Here is a 17,500-nt window from a genome sequence, read left to right as displayed (position 1 = left end):
ACGCTCGCTCGACAGGAGTCAAACATGTGCTAAGAGAGAATGGATTGTTACAGCTCACATGATTGTGGGATTGTGAACAGCACATGGGCGTGTGTGAAGCTGTGTTGTAGTGCATCGTATATCGTTAAGTTTATGCACCAACGGACATCGAGGGTTATATAGTTTAAAAGTAAATTTTAGGTCAAGGCACATTACCATAGAATCCTTTTTAAACTCCGTTTTTTTTCTGCAGTTCCTTACAGGAATTTGTAACTGTAAGTGCCAGTATTTACTGTTTTTACCAAGCAATGTAAAATCACATTTCCATTACAATACTCGTACAATGCTTTTTCAGTAATTATGGAATTTTTGGCACTTCTGGTCACGTAAATGTTACTGTAAAACCTGAACGCAATATTATCAAAGGCTGCATTATCATAATGCCGTGAGCGAACGATTAAGTAATATACAATTAGCTGAAAGTATATGCATCTCTTTGTCTGACAGGTATCCATCGGATCTATCATGCTTACTTATACAACTGCTACTATAAGTGATAACATGGAAATTAAAGTACATGAATTATTATCATTCGATTACCTGACATGGGTTTAAGAAATAAAAAAAAAACTAATATTTATTTCAATGAAAGCTGAGCAATATTTTTAAAACAATATCAAAGCCTTAAATCAAATATTTCTATTAACAGCTGATGCTGTATCATGATACAATTCATGAAAAACATTTCATTTTTATTACGCGAGTTACAGGGATTTCGACTGTCTCCTATGAATACACTTTAACTCATTGTTTTCTTGAAAGTTTATAAATAAACTAATAAAGTCTACGAGCAACCTCTTGTAACGGCATCTCTTTATCTTGATTTATTGAAAACCTAAAAATAATGTATTAATCTTTCAGTAACAAAAACTGACCTTTAATTCTAAAAATATATGAAGAATCCGTTAATAAGTTTATGGAAATTCTAAAAAGGTAATCTCAGAAACCAACAATACAAAAAATTTATATAAAATATTTTTTCTAAAATTTCGTATTATTCATTTGTTCTCACTTAGTCTCACACCGTATTAAAATGTAGTTGTGTCCAGATGCTGACTGCTTATATAGCATTTTATTACTATTTATCTGTATGCCGTTTGGGTTGTATATATAATATATATATATATATATATATATATATATATATATATATATATATATATATATATATCTCCTATATATATATGTATATATATATATATATATATATATATATATATATATATATATATATATATATATATATATATATATATATATATACTATATATATAATTTCAATTAGCCTTTGCAAATGACATTACGGTACATGTTACTTCAACAAAATATTCTTACGTGTTTGTTTGTAGATGAGTATTATTGATTGATACGAGGCAGGGAAATGATTTTTTTGTTCGTATTTTTGGAGAACACCGTTGAACTCATAAACAGAAGAGCTAGCGATAGATCCGAGAGAGAGAATAAAACAATATACGATCGAACACAGGGGGACCTCGATGAGGTAATCCTCAACCCACTTTGATGACTGTTGGGGAGGTATCCAGAATTTATCTCTCTCTCTCTCTCTCTCTCTCTCTCTCTCTCTCTCTCTCTCTCTCCTCTCTCATTTAGCTGAAGTCTAGTCGAGTCGGCAATCAAACTGTCAAATCAAATGTTTATGTTTTTTTTTATTGCCGATAACTTTTGAGGTACAATAAAAAAAAACAGAAATGCGTAACTTCCTTTGTTTTCATGAAGATGCAGTTCACGACACGATAAAGTATTCAGAGAGAGAGAGAGAGAGAGAGAGAGAGAGAGAGAGAGAGAGAGAGAGAACACCATAGGAATTCTGTAATCACGGAATGATTACTCCACACGCACTTTCTGCAAAATGATCTTGTAACATGTAATGCAATGAGAGAGAGAGAGAGAGAGAGAGAGAGAGAGAGAGAGAGAGAGAGAGAGAGAGAGAGAGAGAGGCATCATTCTCTTCTATAATTTACGTACACTATCGAACACTACAAATCACTCTCACAACCAACCTAAGGCTATAAAGATAATTACGGCAGACAGATCAAACAAGTCACCTGTACTCCTGGCGTAATAATGACACGATCATTTAAGCCATTAATTGTCGATCACAAGCAGGTAAACTAATCTTTGAATGGAATCTTATTTAACAGCTGGGATTTTCCAAATAACATCCACTAGACATTGAGACAGCACATAATGCATTACTGTTTACAAATGAAAATAGTGTCAGCTTTTTAAACAAGACTTTCTGCAAGGGTGATGGGAGGGGACAGCTGATAACATAAACAAGAAAGTAAAAGAAAAATATACACAAAAAATAATAATATAGAGAAATAGATAAGTTAAATGTAAAAGATACAGGTAATCCGCCATGAATTCAACCTAGACTTGTATGCCTACAGGAATGACTTTGTATAAAGAAGAGAAACGAAAGAGGGACAAAGATAAGTAGGTCTAATCGCAGAAGCGACAGTCGCACCCAATGAAAGATTCAAGATTAATCGAGCCGAAGTAAAGAGTAATTATAAAAGGACTGTCAATACACGAAAATGCAGAATAAAAATATCAAAATTATAAATGAGAGAGAAGCAGACGCACAATTACAAGTGTACAGTCCGCGAAAGAATTGGTGAGGTATATCTGATTTACAGAAAATAGAGCACAGTAATGCTCTCTGTCCATGAACGGGGACAGATATATAGATTGGCAGCAGATGTTATAGATAAGTGATCCATGAGAAAGGCGTGGAGATGGATAAGTTCTGGTAAACGCAGGAGACAAACAGGTGGAGACTTAACCCGGAGTCAGGACGGATCACGTACTTGTACGAAACTGAGCGAAGAAAGAGACTCAGAACTCTTTACCTACGTCAACGAAGCTGAGAGTGTGTGTATATGTATATATGCATACACACACACCACACACACACATATATATATATATATATATATATATATATATATATATATATATATATATATATATATATATATATATATATATAGCCACATACTATATATATTTATATATATACATACATATATATATATGTATGTATGTATAATGTGTGTGTGAGTGTGTGTTTCTGTGAATGTGTTTGTTTGTTTGTTCAATCATATGAACAAAGTTACTGGTAGATTATGTGCAGTGAAACTTTAAAAGTGTGCAGTAGGGTGTTGTCATTGTTAAACTTTCCTTAGCGGTTTTATATCGTAATGAAATTTGTATACTTCTAGTTATTTTTAATGTAATCTCGACCACATCACCCATATTTGTTCCATTTTGGCCAAATAGGATATCCTTATAGATCAAAACTGAGCCAAGAGTAGTTTTAAATTAGCATGTTACTATGGCTCTTATATATTTCTGTATCCACAGATATTAGCACATGCAGCGTAGTAGTTGTAGACTTTACAGTGAAGAGTTTTGATAAGTCCTTAATATCATTTACTTCAGAAATAGAATTCTAAGCTGCCGGTCCCGGTGTCTGCTCCAGAGAAGGGTACTCAAACCCACTGCTAATATTTCGCAGGGAGGGCATTACCTGCGCATTCAGTACGCAAATTCTTTATGTCAATCCCTGACACCACGGAAAGCACCGGACTATGAATGAATCACTGCAGAGGCAACTTGGGTTAAAAAAGTAATGTTTTGCAGAATGCAGAAGTGAAAGCACAGGAATGAAATGAGTGGCTGAAATTTACAGAGGCCCTCCGTGTTGTTCGGTGCAGGGGATGATGAAGACTGATTGATGTAAATATATTTAGGCTGTCAAGCCAAACAATTACTGGAGCATTTCCGGCCATTTAGCATTTATGACAGCGAAAGAAGGAAGCTAGAGTGGTTGAACAGCAAGATAAAGGTCATAAAGGAGATGGAGCACAAAGAATCTTAAGGTGGAGCTGGGAAACAACCCCACAGCTGCACTGAGAGGTAAGAGTTGGAGAGCGTGGAGGGCAAGATTGAAGAATGGAAGCGGGAATGGAGGTAGAATAAAAGACTAGAAAATGGGTACAAATAGGTGCCGAAGGGGCCCAGCAAACAGTCCTTAGTAATTCCTGCAGCGCACCAGGTGAGGTGCACTACGGAATGCGTTGATGGTGATGTTAATGATGACGACGCTGTCATACCTGCTCTTTTATTCTTGTGATGTCTTCGGTCTACAATTTGTGCATGGTCCCCGCCAGCAAAAGAGTCAGTAGTGACGGCACCTTTGGAAGATCCTTTCCCAAGTCAGCTTGCCGTTAACTGACTTTGATGATCTTCTCCTCCTCTCGGCTATGCCCTGGATATTAATGAATGAATTTCATTGTTGTTACTCAACTAAACTGAATTTATTATTTTAATTTATATTATCTTAAATATTGACTAATAAGTTAAAACTGTTTACTGTAAAATAATAATGGTTTTATTAAATAGAATTACCTTGGGAAATTCATGTAATACATTACTGTTGAAAAATAATTTTAATCATAATTTATGTTTTAAGTAAAACTGAATTTCTTGTTTCCCTTCATTCAGAGAAAGATGGGACTACAAAGAGTAAGCTGATGATCCATCTTTAATATGCCGCTTCTCCATTATTTGAACATTTCTTGATATTCAACTCAGAAAGCATGATTCATGACGTATGCAATTCTTCCCACTCTTTGTTCGTACACACATTTTCTCTAACACTTTAATATATAAAATTTTAACGGTATCATCAAGATTGCAATTCATTTAAAAGACTTTAAGATACTGAATTTGAAATTTGTTCAAATTCAGACCCTGCTTATTGAGAACCAAGTCAATCTTTAGGACGCCTGGAATCCTATGGAGACAAAGAATACACAATACAATATTAAAGGCCAAGTGAGAGCCATTAGCCAAAAAAGGGAGAACTTTTTCTCAACGAGAGCATTCAAATGATCCATCGAGGCTGTGAAATACTGATGTGTTAGGTTTCGTGGTCAGATGGCGAGAGTAGTCATCAAATTAAGGAATATAGTAGAAAATCTTATACAGAAGAAATGATATATATCCTGATAAAGCAACAATCCTAATACATTTTTTATATATATATATATATATATATATATATATATATATATATATATATATATATATATATATATATGTATGTATATATATATATATATATATATATATATATATATATATATATATATATATATATATATATATATATATTTGTCAATAGTGTTCCTCTCTCTTTTCACGATCTCATTTGGCAAAAGAAATAACGTAAACAATATCTAATCAATCATTCATGTTTAGTAAGACCCACTGTAGGCAAAATTCGCCTCTATAATCCCTCTCTCACCACTGCCGATTAGGGGGGAAAGCTTTAATCTTTTCCCTTGTCTGAGTGACTGCCGAGACTCCTTTAAATTCTAGGTGCTCATCCAGAGAGAGTTAATCCTCTCCCGAATGATCCGGACACATGGCAATCCTGACATAGTAACTTTTGTTGTGAAATTATTCACTTATCCTCCCTATCGCTGCCTTCCCCGAAGGGTGAGAAACGTCAGGAGCATCTCCATGGCTAAAGTAAAACATCGGAATTTAAGGTTGTTTTCGTCAGTCACATCCCTTCACGTCTCCAACAAATTTTCTGCTTTTTTTTTCATAGGTTGAGAAAACTACAGTGAGACCTGTATTGCTTTTATTTGTTGTGATGTTTAATTTGCCCAGCATTAAAGTGGAGCGTAACGAAAATCATTAACAGTCAGGCTATCAGAATCGAGTTCAGCCTAGGCACCTTCCGTGCAATTCCTCGATTCCTTAATTAAAGTGTTATCTTTAGTTGAATAACCATAGGTGTTTCGATTGCAGATTAGGAATTCTGCTGTAGACCTGTGTATCACTTTGTGTGCATAGCGACTCCACTACATCATTAGCAACGCCCTTGAAGCGGGCTCCCAGTTGCGTCTCTTCAAGCAATTCCCTGTCGTCATTGCCTTCCTCTCTTTATGCTATGGGTCCTTGTTTGCCTGCCTTGAATTATGCTACTATTCTTCTGACATGTGTTTCTTTTGTAAATGCAATTAAGTTAAAACCCAGAGTTTGCCTAATCACTCCCATTTTGGAGTAGGCTTTCAGCCGTATTTTGGTGTACATGTTGTTACCTGACCTCAAGGCCAGAGTCCAGATTGCATTGTTTTCTAAGGTAAGTTGCATATATCCCTAGTGTACCTCAGTAGTAAACTAGACCCTCAAGATAATATTCATGCCAATACATATGTAGAGTTTACTGGTCACTTTTACCAGATACTTAAGTAATTGTAATAGCCACAATGCCCTCTTAACTTCTTGAATTCTTCTTTTTTCTTGGTTATGCTTGTCACTACAAACCCTTTGGATCCAAGTGCAAGAAATTTGAAGTAATTATGATGTCTAATAGCAAGAAACGAACCAGCATCCCATAACCACAAAGATGTCACATTGCCGATCTGACCACGAGAAGGGATAAAAGTCTAATGGCACTCATATATATATATATATATATATATATATATATATATATATATATATATATATATATATATATATATATATATATATATCAGTCGAATTTAGTAGATGTCAACCACCAACTACTGTGGTGTATATAAAGCTCCAGCAACTTGAGAAACAAAACCTGACTTTGCCCTCATAACTTCTGAAATGTCTGACTGATCAGATAAAACCTGCTTTGTGGCTTCACTAAGGTTCTAATCGTGCCACATTTCATCGAAATCAGTTGAGCTGTTCCAGAGATCCAGATATCGATCTTTTGGCATTCAGAGATGGTAGGGGTGGATGGTGAGGTCTTGGCATACCTGTGGAGCAATAAATGCCATTAGCCAAAGCTGTATACTTAGTTTTCTGAAAGCTGTATTCTGGAGGGGTGCCTTTCAGGGTTTGTTTTTTGAAATAGTGAATTTTAAAGATACAGTGGGCCATTCAAATTACCCACCAAAATTCAGATTTCCTGATGCTCAGGTATGGACTGCTCACAACATTAGACATAATCTATCTATATACATAATACTATAACTCTGAAATGTTTGTTTGTTTCCACACTGGAGCACCTTCCCGCCTTTTATCTGAAAAGAGATAATTCAAGCAGTCGCCAGGTCTATAGGAAAGATAAACAGATGCACCAAAAAGGGGAGCATGGAGAGAAATTTAATTCGGGGCTAAGTTTCTCACGTCCTTCCTCAGTCAGGTATCAGTACGAAAATTACGTTATTTGGGTTGCAAGGCAGCTTGAAGGTTTGGGTTTGCTTAGGAAGTGGTTTTCCACTCAACAGCTCCCTCACAAAGTTGACAATTGCTCCTTGAATTGGGTGGAAATGTCAACAATTAAGTGAAGTCAACTGAACAAACTGATAACTCTCTACTTCCCTTTTGTGGTAACCTTACATTTTGGAAAAATAATTAATTCTGCAAGTAAATCAAAAGCAAAGTACATCTCACTGATTTTTAAATTGGACGTTACATAGTTGACGTTACTCTGGAAGTTAAATTCACATATCTCTCATGTTATTGCATTAAAGCAGCATCATAACAAATACAAAATTACAACGAAGTATTTGTGGGCTTAGATTAGGTGATGCCACTTGTATGCGCTGGCACGGTGCCAGATGTGGCACTAACAACACAGATGCCTTGTAGCATGAAGTTGAGTACAATGAAGGACAATCAAGTATGTAAAGTACATGGGCTTTGAGAGTCACAAGTAAAAAAATGACAGATGCAAGAGTATCTGTCAGAGTAAGTAAAAGTTATTATTAATATACTAGAATTACATTTACTAGCCTATTAAAGCTCGGCTAGGTTCATTCTCAGCCCCATAGGGGCATTAAATGGCAGACAGGAGGGCGACCCTCTAGCAGAGCATCTGCCAATGGCGATGTAATGGCATTGTGCCAGGAGTGGCACTCATGCAGTTAGACCGAAATGGCCTGGTTATATTTTCAATTTGTGTTATCATGCCTTTGTAGGCATTAAATAGGAAGTCAAAGGGGACTTACGTAAAAATCTGGCAATTGCAATCTGCATTGCCAGAGGGGAAGCAAATTAAGATGAGGATCCATTTATAGCTTATACAGAGGGTTCATGAAGGGACAGGATTCCCAAGAAAATACTAAATTAGAAGACTGGAAAGAGAAAGAGAAATGATCAGAGTGGTAGAGGGAAACATTACAAGAAGAAATTAAGTCACACGGTTGTGAGAAGAATAAACAGGGGAAGAAACCTGGCATCCTCCTCTGGATAGATATGCCAAAGCTCTTTGTAGGATAAAGGTGAAGCACTGTGCCAGAGGGCACTAGTGAGAGGAGAGCTCAGCGGCTCTTATGTGGCTACCTGGATTTATCTGTGCCCGTGACCTTTCTTCGGTGGACCTCCTTGGTAGGGGAATCGGTGGCACCAAGTCTGAGGGAGACATAGAAGTGCCACCTGTTCCGGTTTCTTTGATAGCTGAAGTAGGGGCATTCATTACAAGCTCAACTACTAGTCGTCACAGTTCCTTGAATTAATCGGCCAGTTGCAATATGGCAGACTCTTTATTCATGGGTTTGTCTGCGGAGGACTGGGAAGGAGAGGAAGAGGTTGTAGTGGGCATGAGAGGCTTGCAGGTCACCAAGACCAGCTCAGACATGGGTTGCGAGGCTGCACTGTTGGGTGAGCTTCCGCTGCGGTCAGAGGAATCTTGAGGGGACTCAAGTATATCGTGGATTGGCTCTTGCACCGGCACTAGTAGCAGTGCCAAGCCATAGGGGGAGAGGTGACCCTTGGAGGAAGATTCAGGGTGTGCCTTGGCACTGGCACTGGGCAGACCTGGGCATTGAGTGTGATTTGTCAGAGGCCTGACAGTCGGAGCCTGCACTGCCTCAGGCACCAAGTGGCACTGGCAGTGGCTTACGGCAGGTCCATGAGGACCTTGGTTTTTATTTAGCTGTGGAGGGTTAGGACCCCTGGATTTTGTAACTTAGAATGGGACTGAAAGTCCAACCTGGAGGAAGCCAGCCTCTCCAGGAGTGGTAAGCAGTTACTAAAAGAGTGCAGATTTTTGATCTTTGAGGTCTTAGACCTTTAGCGCTTGACGGTGGGGAGAATCATCTTCATTTGATTGATGTTCCATTGTAATGAGTTTACGCTTGTCAATGGCGGCCCCATATGGACCTTATCTTCTCTATGAGGGAGAAAAACAGTGTCATCGAACGATGTGATCTAGCAGGTGTAGAAGCAATTCTGAGAGGTGCCACAGATATAGGACCTTCAGCTGAGAGTCTAAGTAAGGCTTTTTAGGATTTGTAACTGTTGGGTTGGGCCTACAGGTGGTTTTGTTTTACTAGGGCATTTTGCCCATAGAGCAGAGTGTCATTGAACCTGACAAGCAGTGCAATAATTGTTGCTGTAATCTCGGCATGACACCGTCCCATTGGAGGGGCAGGCCCTTTGTTGTTCATTCCAGAGCCAGACGTGGCTCGGTTTGGCGTGATCTCATTGGGGGACTTAGCGGGAGTGTCTGGCTGATTCTCAGCCTTCAAGCGGCACTGTTCTGTGGAGTGCCTAGATTTTTTACAATAGCAGCACATGGGCTTCTTGTGAGGGTGCCCATTCTTGGGCGGAGGCTGACTGGAGGTGGGGGAAGAGGGCCAAATCTTATGGCCCCAAGAACTGGCTGTAGGATGGTGAGTGTCCCCAGCGGTCTGCCAAATGGCAGCACTCATCTAGCGCCGGAGGGTTCTTATCGCAGAGTTAAGTAGCAAGGGCTGGAGGGGCATAGTGTAGGAAGTTCTCAAGCTGAAAGGTTTCTATTATTTCCTCCACAGAGGTATCGTTGCGGGATTCTAGCCGCCACTTGAGAGCTTGGGACATATGGCATGCCCATTCGGCCCATGTTTGACCTGCCTCCTTTGGGTGTCCTCTCCAACGTTGTCTCCATCTTTTGGGGGTGAGCTTATAGGCCTTAATTATGGCCTTCTGAATCCCCACAAGATTTCCACGGTCGGATGAAGGGACGGAGCGGAACGCCGTTTGGCAATTTCCCTCCAGATGTTTTGACAGGAGCATAGAGATTTCTGTGGGCTGGGTCTTGAAATTCCCGACGACCTCTTCCACTTTGGTTGAGCCAGGCCTCGGGCTCCGGATCATTCCATTTTGGCATCATAGAGATGGCGGCAGTGATAGAGGACAGTGGAGGCGTGGTTGTGGGGCTGTGGACCCCTTGGGCGGCCATGGAGAGTTCATGGGCACGATCTTTCTCATCATTAGCCAGCCTGTCTTGCTTGTCTCACTCTTCCTTAGCTAGTTCTTGCCTTTCTCGCTCTTCCTTGGCTTCTCTTCCTTGTCTTTCTTGCTGTTCCTTGGCTTCTCTTTCTTGCCTTTCTCGCGCTTCCTTAGGTTCTCTTTCTTTCTTTTCTCACGCTTCCTTGGCTTCTCTTTCTTTCTTCTTTTTGTCGACCCAATCTAACAGTTCTTGGCCCTGGAGCCCCATGGTTTTCCCGGCAGTGACTAGGGCTGTGATTTAGTCTGAGTAAGAAGCCATACTGCCGAGGCGTCAAGGAAAGTTTTCCTATTACAGGGAGCAGGCTATATTATCCCAACTAAGCGTAATTCGCAGGTTCGAACGATGGTCTTTTAAATGGAAGTAACTAGCAGCTTGAAGAGCACAATGGGTTCTTAGCTGAACGTAATTTATTGGTTGTTCAAAGAACGGCTGTTAAATGGAAGTAACTAGTAGCTCGAAGAGCATAATGGGTTCTTAGGTGAACATAATTGATAACTTGTTCGAAGAACAGGCTCTTAAATGAAAGTAACTAGTACCTTGAAGAGCATAGTGGGTTCTTAGGTGAATATGCTTAACAAATTGTTCGAAGAACTGGTTCTTAAATGAAGGTAACTAATAGCTTAAAGAGCGTAATGGGTTCTTAGGTGAACGTAATTAATAGAGTGTTCGAAGAACGGCTCTTAAATGAAGGTGACTAATAGCTTAAAGAGCGTAATGGGTTCTTAGGTGAACGTAATTAATAGAGTGTTCGAAGAACGGCTCTTAAATGAAGGTAACTAGTAGTTTGAAGAGCGAATGAGCCTGCAGGTGAACGCAGTCTATGTTCGCCCGAAGACCGGTTTCTAAATGAAAGTAATCTAAAATTTGGAAGAGCGTAATGAGTTCTAAGGTGAACGTACTAATCGACCGTTTGAAGAACGGGCTTTAAATGAAATAACCAGTAGCTTGAAGAGCATAATGGTCTTTGGGTGAACGTAATTTATATACTATTCGAAGAACGACTTTAAATGAAGTTGCAACGTCAGTGAGCTTGAAGAGCGTAATGGGTTCTTTTAGGGTGAACGCAATTTTATATACTGTTCGAAGAACGGCTCTTAAATGAAAGTAACTTAGTACCTTGAAGAACGTAATGAGTTCTTAGGTGAACGTAATTACTAGACTGTTCGAAGAACGGGCTCTCAAATGAAAGTAACTAGTAGCCTGAAGAGCATAATGGGTTCTTAGGTGAAAGTAATTCATATACTATTCGAAGAACGGCTCTTAAATGAAGGTAACTAGTAGCTTGAAGACCATGAGGGTTCTTAGATGAACGAATCTAGGTCGTGTGCAGAACGTAAGGTTCTCAAAGACACGAATTTGGGGAGTCCGTCGAACGGAAAGGTTCGTAAAGTGAACGATTCTAGCGGGTTCTTGAACGTATGGTTCTTTTATTGGACGAATTTAGCGTGTCCGTAGAACGTGGGAGTTCGTAGCTGGACGAATTTAAGGGGTTCTTAGAACTCAAGAAAGTAATATCTCTGCGAAAGATCAAGTCAATTACAAACAACAGAAAGCACTTATGACTTTTACTCTATTTGCAGAATTAATATGCTGCGAACACCAGTCAGAATTTTACTTTCTAAGAAAAGGACATTAAGCAGCATTTAATGAGTATAAAACAAAGTAAGATAATTGCCTAATTGGTGAGGGTTCGTAAGGGAACGACTCCAACGTGTTCTAGGACGTAAATGAGCGACTTCAAGGGGTTCTCAGAACGCAAAGGTTCGGAAGTGGAACGACTTGGAAAAGTGCCTAGAACGTAAATAAGGTTCGTAAGTGAACGACTTGGCATGTCCTAGACGTTAATGAACGAATTTAAGATGCCTGAGAACGTAAATAAGGTTGTAAGTGAACGCTCGGCGTGTTTCTTGGACAAAAGGGAAATTCTCAGGGGAATTATAGACAGAACGTGGGCGTTCGTAATTGAACGATTTACCGATTGAGGCTACGGTCACCCCAACGCCAAACTCAAAGTCCTTCGAAAGAAGGCATCGTGCACCCCATATAAAATGGGAAAAGCACATTAAAAACGAAGAAGATTATGCTGAGAAACACCCATGGTTGGAGCAGATGAGTTGCAGCCGTGAAACAAATTGCAACACACGTCCTTACGGCAAAAGAACTGAGCTGGCTGGCAGTACGAAGGTAAACCAAATGCAAATAGACGCTGTTATAAATTCCAGCGCCGAGCGAACCAACAAATCCCTCCTGATATGAGGAATACAAATTGCCTACAACCAACATGCACGGGTTGAATATTTTCCTATGGTTAAGTCCATTACCGTTTACCCCATTTATGTAAAGTTGCCTGACTAAGACGTGCCTAAACAGAACGTATTTTTGATGCAATGGTTGAGCTCGCTTGGTATTTAACGAGGGGGTGGGGGGCGGACAGCTGGGTGAAACACGTGCTGTTCGTTGTGAGCGAAATCTCGCGCGAAAAGTTCTGAAAAAGATGAACGCTGCTGGAATGGGTTTTCCCAGCTTGACTCTGGATTTATGAATGCGCAGAAATTCGCTCTATTACTCATTGTTAGAATGGTGGTCAAAAGTAATGAGTTCGGGGTTGACAAATGAAATTATTTTTTCTTGGACGTAACAAAATAACAAAATAATTATTTAAAATTTTAACGAGGATTTTTAAGAACCCTAGCGCTTTTGCTATAATGAGCGAGCGAGAGAGAGAGAGAAAGAGAGAAAGAAAGAGGAGAGACTCATCTCAGCGGAGCAAAATTCTATATGCTTGGCAATTCACGGGTCGTATTTTTACGATGTACCTAGTTAATTTTTGGACGTCAAATTGTCCAGAGCACACGGAGTGAAGTAAGTTGCCTATTCCCTTTTTATCACTTATACAGTATTCATTTGTTCTTTTAGCTAATCCCAGTAGTTAAGACGTGCAGACTACCATGCTTTAGTAGTACTCCTTGTGTGTTTTAAAGAGCGCCTCTTCACATGAAAATCTGTTAGCATGTGCACAAATTATTGTTTCCTAACAATGCATATACAGTCGGTTTTATTCGCACTCTGATGATAAGCTAGAAAAATGAAGAACATCGTAATTTAGCTGTGGGAAATACTATTATGCTTATTTTAGGATTTATGTTACAGATTGTTTCGTAACTCATATCCAGCTTAGCGAAACTACTGTCTGCAATCTACGATTCTAGGCATCAGTCTCCACCTTTAGCTTCTTACCTGGCCCACTTACTGCATTCCTTGTTCAGGGGTTCAATCTGGGGTCTTCAATCTGGGGTCTAACTCGTGAACAGGGGGCCTTACTAACACATCATGAGATTCTGACGGCAATTTCTAGGTCAGTTAGGAAACTAAATAGAAAAACAAAACTAAATGGAAAAACAGTTGGGCTGAAGCCCGTACTTCAACAAGGGGCTTTTGCAGATAAACACTTAGGTTTACTTTAAATGGAATATATTTACAATTAACCACGTCAATCAGAAGACTGGGGAATGATAAGCAGATACAACAGGGGACTGCCATGTGGTTAGTTATTCTAGTGTTTGTTCCAAATATGAAGAGACTGATTTAATCCTCTGAAAGGGATACTAAAGAATTGATTGCAGTGGCCTTTTTCAACTGCAAGAAAACACAAGACAAGTCGATGTTTCCACAGCTGATGTATTTGTCTATTTTTTAAATGCCAGTGGTTACACAAGGATAATTGTAAGGATCTCGGGCGAATCGAGGGTTGCACAGAGGGTGCCAAGATAACTTGATTCTGATACGATATACTTGCATTAAAATTCACACTGAGCTAAACGAGTCAGGTCTTTGTGATAACTCGCACTTCAGAAAATAAAATGAGAGTGCAATGACAGATTATAGATACGTGACTGTTGAAAGAACCTCGGATAAGGACGTTACCTTATAACGGAATGAAGAGAGGGCCTCATCGAATTCACCAGGTCTGGAGGGATGAGTTTAATGGGAATGCATAGGTAATGTGACTGGGTGGTCGAAAGGTGACCATGTGGAGGGGTCACCTCAATACGGAGCATGCAAGGGGATGTGTGTCAGTTTGCTACCGGGAGGTTTCTGAGGCTGATGACCGCTGTTTCTCGCCTTATATGACCTCGGGGGTTATTTTCTTGCTCCTTCCAGAGGTCACTGGGATCGTAAGATGGCAGTTCAGTCGCCTCGTTTTCTAAGTTGGCATCTTCAAAATCCTGGTGACTTCTGGCAACCCATGTTTGCCAGTTTTTTATGGGGGACTCAACCTTTCTGGTGGATTTTCGCCTTTTATCTGAAAAGAGGTAATTCAAGCAGTCACCAAGTCTTTAGGAAAGATAAACAGATGCACAAAAAGGGGAGCATGGACAGAAATTTACGTAGGGGCTGAGTTTCTCACGCCCTTCCTCAGTTAGATATCAGTACGAAAATTACGTTATTTGGGTTGTAAGGCAGTTTGGAGGTTTGGGTTTGCTTAGGAAGTGGTTTCACACTTAACAATATATATATAAATTGTATAATTATGCAGCAAACGAGCTGAGCTGACCATTATCACTGAGAAGCCACCTAGGTCTATCTAAAAGCTAAACAACCCCATTCCTTTGTTACCACATTTTTCTCGATCTAGGGTATTGCCATTGAAAAAAAGGACTGAACTCACAGGCAAAAAAAAGTGATGAAATCACAAAAAGAGTAGAAAAGCCCAGCCACAAGAAACAGATATGGAGGTCAGAGGATACAAAGGAAGGGGTAGGGCATAGGGCTTTACTCTGCAACCTGATAAATTATGATGAAAGCGACACGTAGAAGCAGGAGTCTTCTCAATCAGTATAGAAAGCAAGGGCCATTATAATACGCATACTGAAAATGCTTTGGCTTGGATGAACCACTGCTGATGATGTGAAAATTATGCACGAGCGCCTGATTCCAGTACCACCCAACACTGACCCAGCCCAGGTTTTTGTTGAACATTACTCTAGTCTCTGCAACAACAACAACAACAGCTGGGATGAGATCACTGTATTATTCTCGACGACGAAGAAGGAAAAAGAAGAAAAAAAAAATTGTTACCCACAAAGAAGAGTTGTGTTTATATGATCGTGTGCTTCTGAGTGGATACATTTGCTATGTCTTCAAATTGTATTGCTTGAGGAAGTGCCAGCACCTATCCCTTCAGGATGGTTAGTATTGTGCATGTTATAATGGCACTCACTTTCTATACTGATTGAGAAAAGACTCCTACTTCTGCTTTTTGCTTTCATCATAATTTATCAGGTTATGGAGTAAAGCCCTATGCCTTACCACTTCCTTTGTATCTGCAGTCCTCCATACCTGCTTCTTGTGGCTGGGCTTTACCACCCCTTTTGTGATTTCATCACTTTTTTGCCTGCGATTTTTATTAGAACTGGAATAGACCCATCCTCACCACCATAGCCAAGTGGGCAATCCTTTTTATGGCTTCTTAGGCTGAAATACTCAAAAAGAATCTACTGGTCACTTTCACCAGATGCATATGTGATCCAAAGGCTTTGTGGTAACACGCATACCCAAAAGCATGAAGAATTTGAGTAGCTAAGAGGGCATTGTGGCCATTACAATTATATATATATATATATATATATATATATATATATATATATATATATATATATATATATATATATATATATATATATATATATATATATATATATATAATATAAAGTGCTATAATATATAAAATCATTCTACAAGTGTAATATGTGTCTCTGTGAAATTTTTTATGCTTTGCTTGCAGATTCGTCATTTGTTGTGATGATGTGATTTTAAAATGTCTTTTTCTTACAGATAAATTGCGTATCATGTAATCTTAAAATGTCTTGAGATGTTTTTTCCATTTGTTTAATGTATGGTGCAGTATACAAAATTGTATACTGGGTGTTATTGACTCGAATTCTTAGCCGTGTAGAGAGAGAGGGTAAGATTCTTATCACTTAGTACATCCTGTATTGACATAAGTGTTTGGACGAAGTTGTGTTTGGAGACAGGCAGAGGCCTCTTGTCTTATCTGATGAGTTGACAGCTATCAGCAAATTGCCTGTTACGCATTTGTTCTGTGTGCCTATTCTGAATTTATTATCTTAGCCTATGTCTATTATGTTTTCATAATCAGAGAACGAGAGAATGAGTAAGTGAGAGAGTGAAGTTGACATATTGACAACCGACCAATCATTGATAAGAGCTCTGGCATATTTCCTTCTGAGCCTTAGAGTTCCCTGTATGTATACCATACATGTATACCTATATGTATGATGTATGTACACTTTATGTATCATGTATTATGGGAGGGCTTGAAGATAAAAGAGGAGTGCTGAATGAGAAACAGGCAGTCAGGAAAAGGGGTTCCTGGGATAAGCTTCTGTCTCTCTCTCTCTCTCTCTCTCTCTCTCTCTCTCTCTCTCTCTCTCTCTCTCTCTCTCAAATACTGTTATACTGGTTGCTTTCCTGTTTGTAAAAGTTTTGTTAAACTCACCCAAGAAGTGTGTATTCTCCATTTTGCAAGAGGATTCAAGATTTTTATATTGTGCAAGTATTGTGAAAATGGTATTTTATTATTTTCTGTTCAAGAAGGTACACCTACTTGGATATGTTTTGTGTTGTTACAGATAGGAGAATTATTATTATTTTGATGGAGTAGATAATATCTCTATTGGTGTGAGTTCTAATGTGTCTTGTTGCCACTTTATGCATATCATTGCATGTCATTATGACTCTGCCAATGTTGTCTTGAGAAAGTCTTAGAAAAGACTTGAGTTTAACTTCTTTTTTTAAAAGGAATATAATTTTTGAAAGATTGATTTAATCTTAAACATATTTTTGTCTTAGTGAAACACACAGTATATTTCATTTTTGTCATTTCATTCTTACATGCCTGTGTTATCAGATTACTCTAATTTTATAATTAGTGTTTTACAAAGTTTTGTACTGGTACTTTACATTTTGTTAGTGTATACTTATTATTGAGATTTCATGAATATTTATATAGATTCCAGACAGTAATATTTTGAGTAGACACTTGTGTTAAGTTTGGTTAATCAGGTATATGTTTAAAACTTATGTGATAGTTAATGGTTTGAATCTTACTTAAATCTCAAATTGCTTTTTTCTTAATAAATT

This window comes from Macrobrachium rosenbergii, chromosome 9 (assembly GCF_040412425.1).
Source record: "Macrobrachium rosenbergii isolate ZJJX-2024 chromosome 9, ASM4041242v1, whole genome shotgun sequence".
In the NCBI taxonomy this organism is placed as follows: Eukaryota; Metazoa; Arthropoda; class Malacostraca; order Decapoda; family Palaemonidae; genus Macrobrachium; species Macrobrachium rosenbergii.
This window is presented reverse-complemented; position numbering follows the sequence as displayed.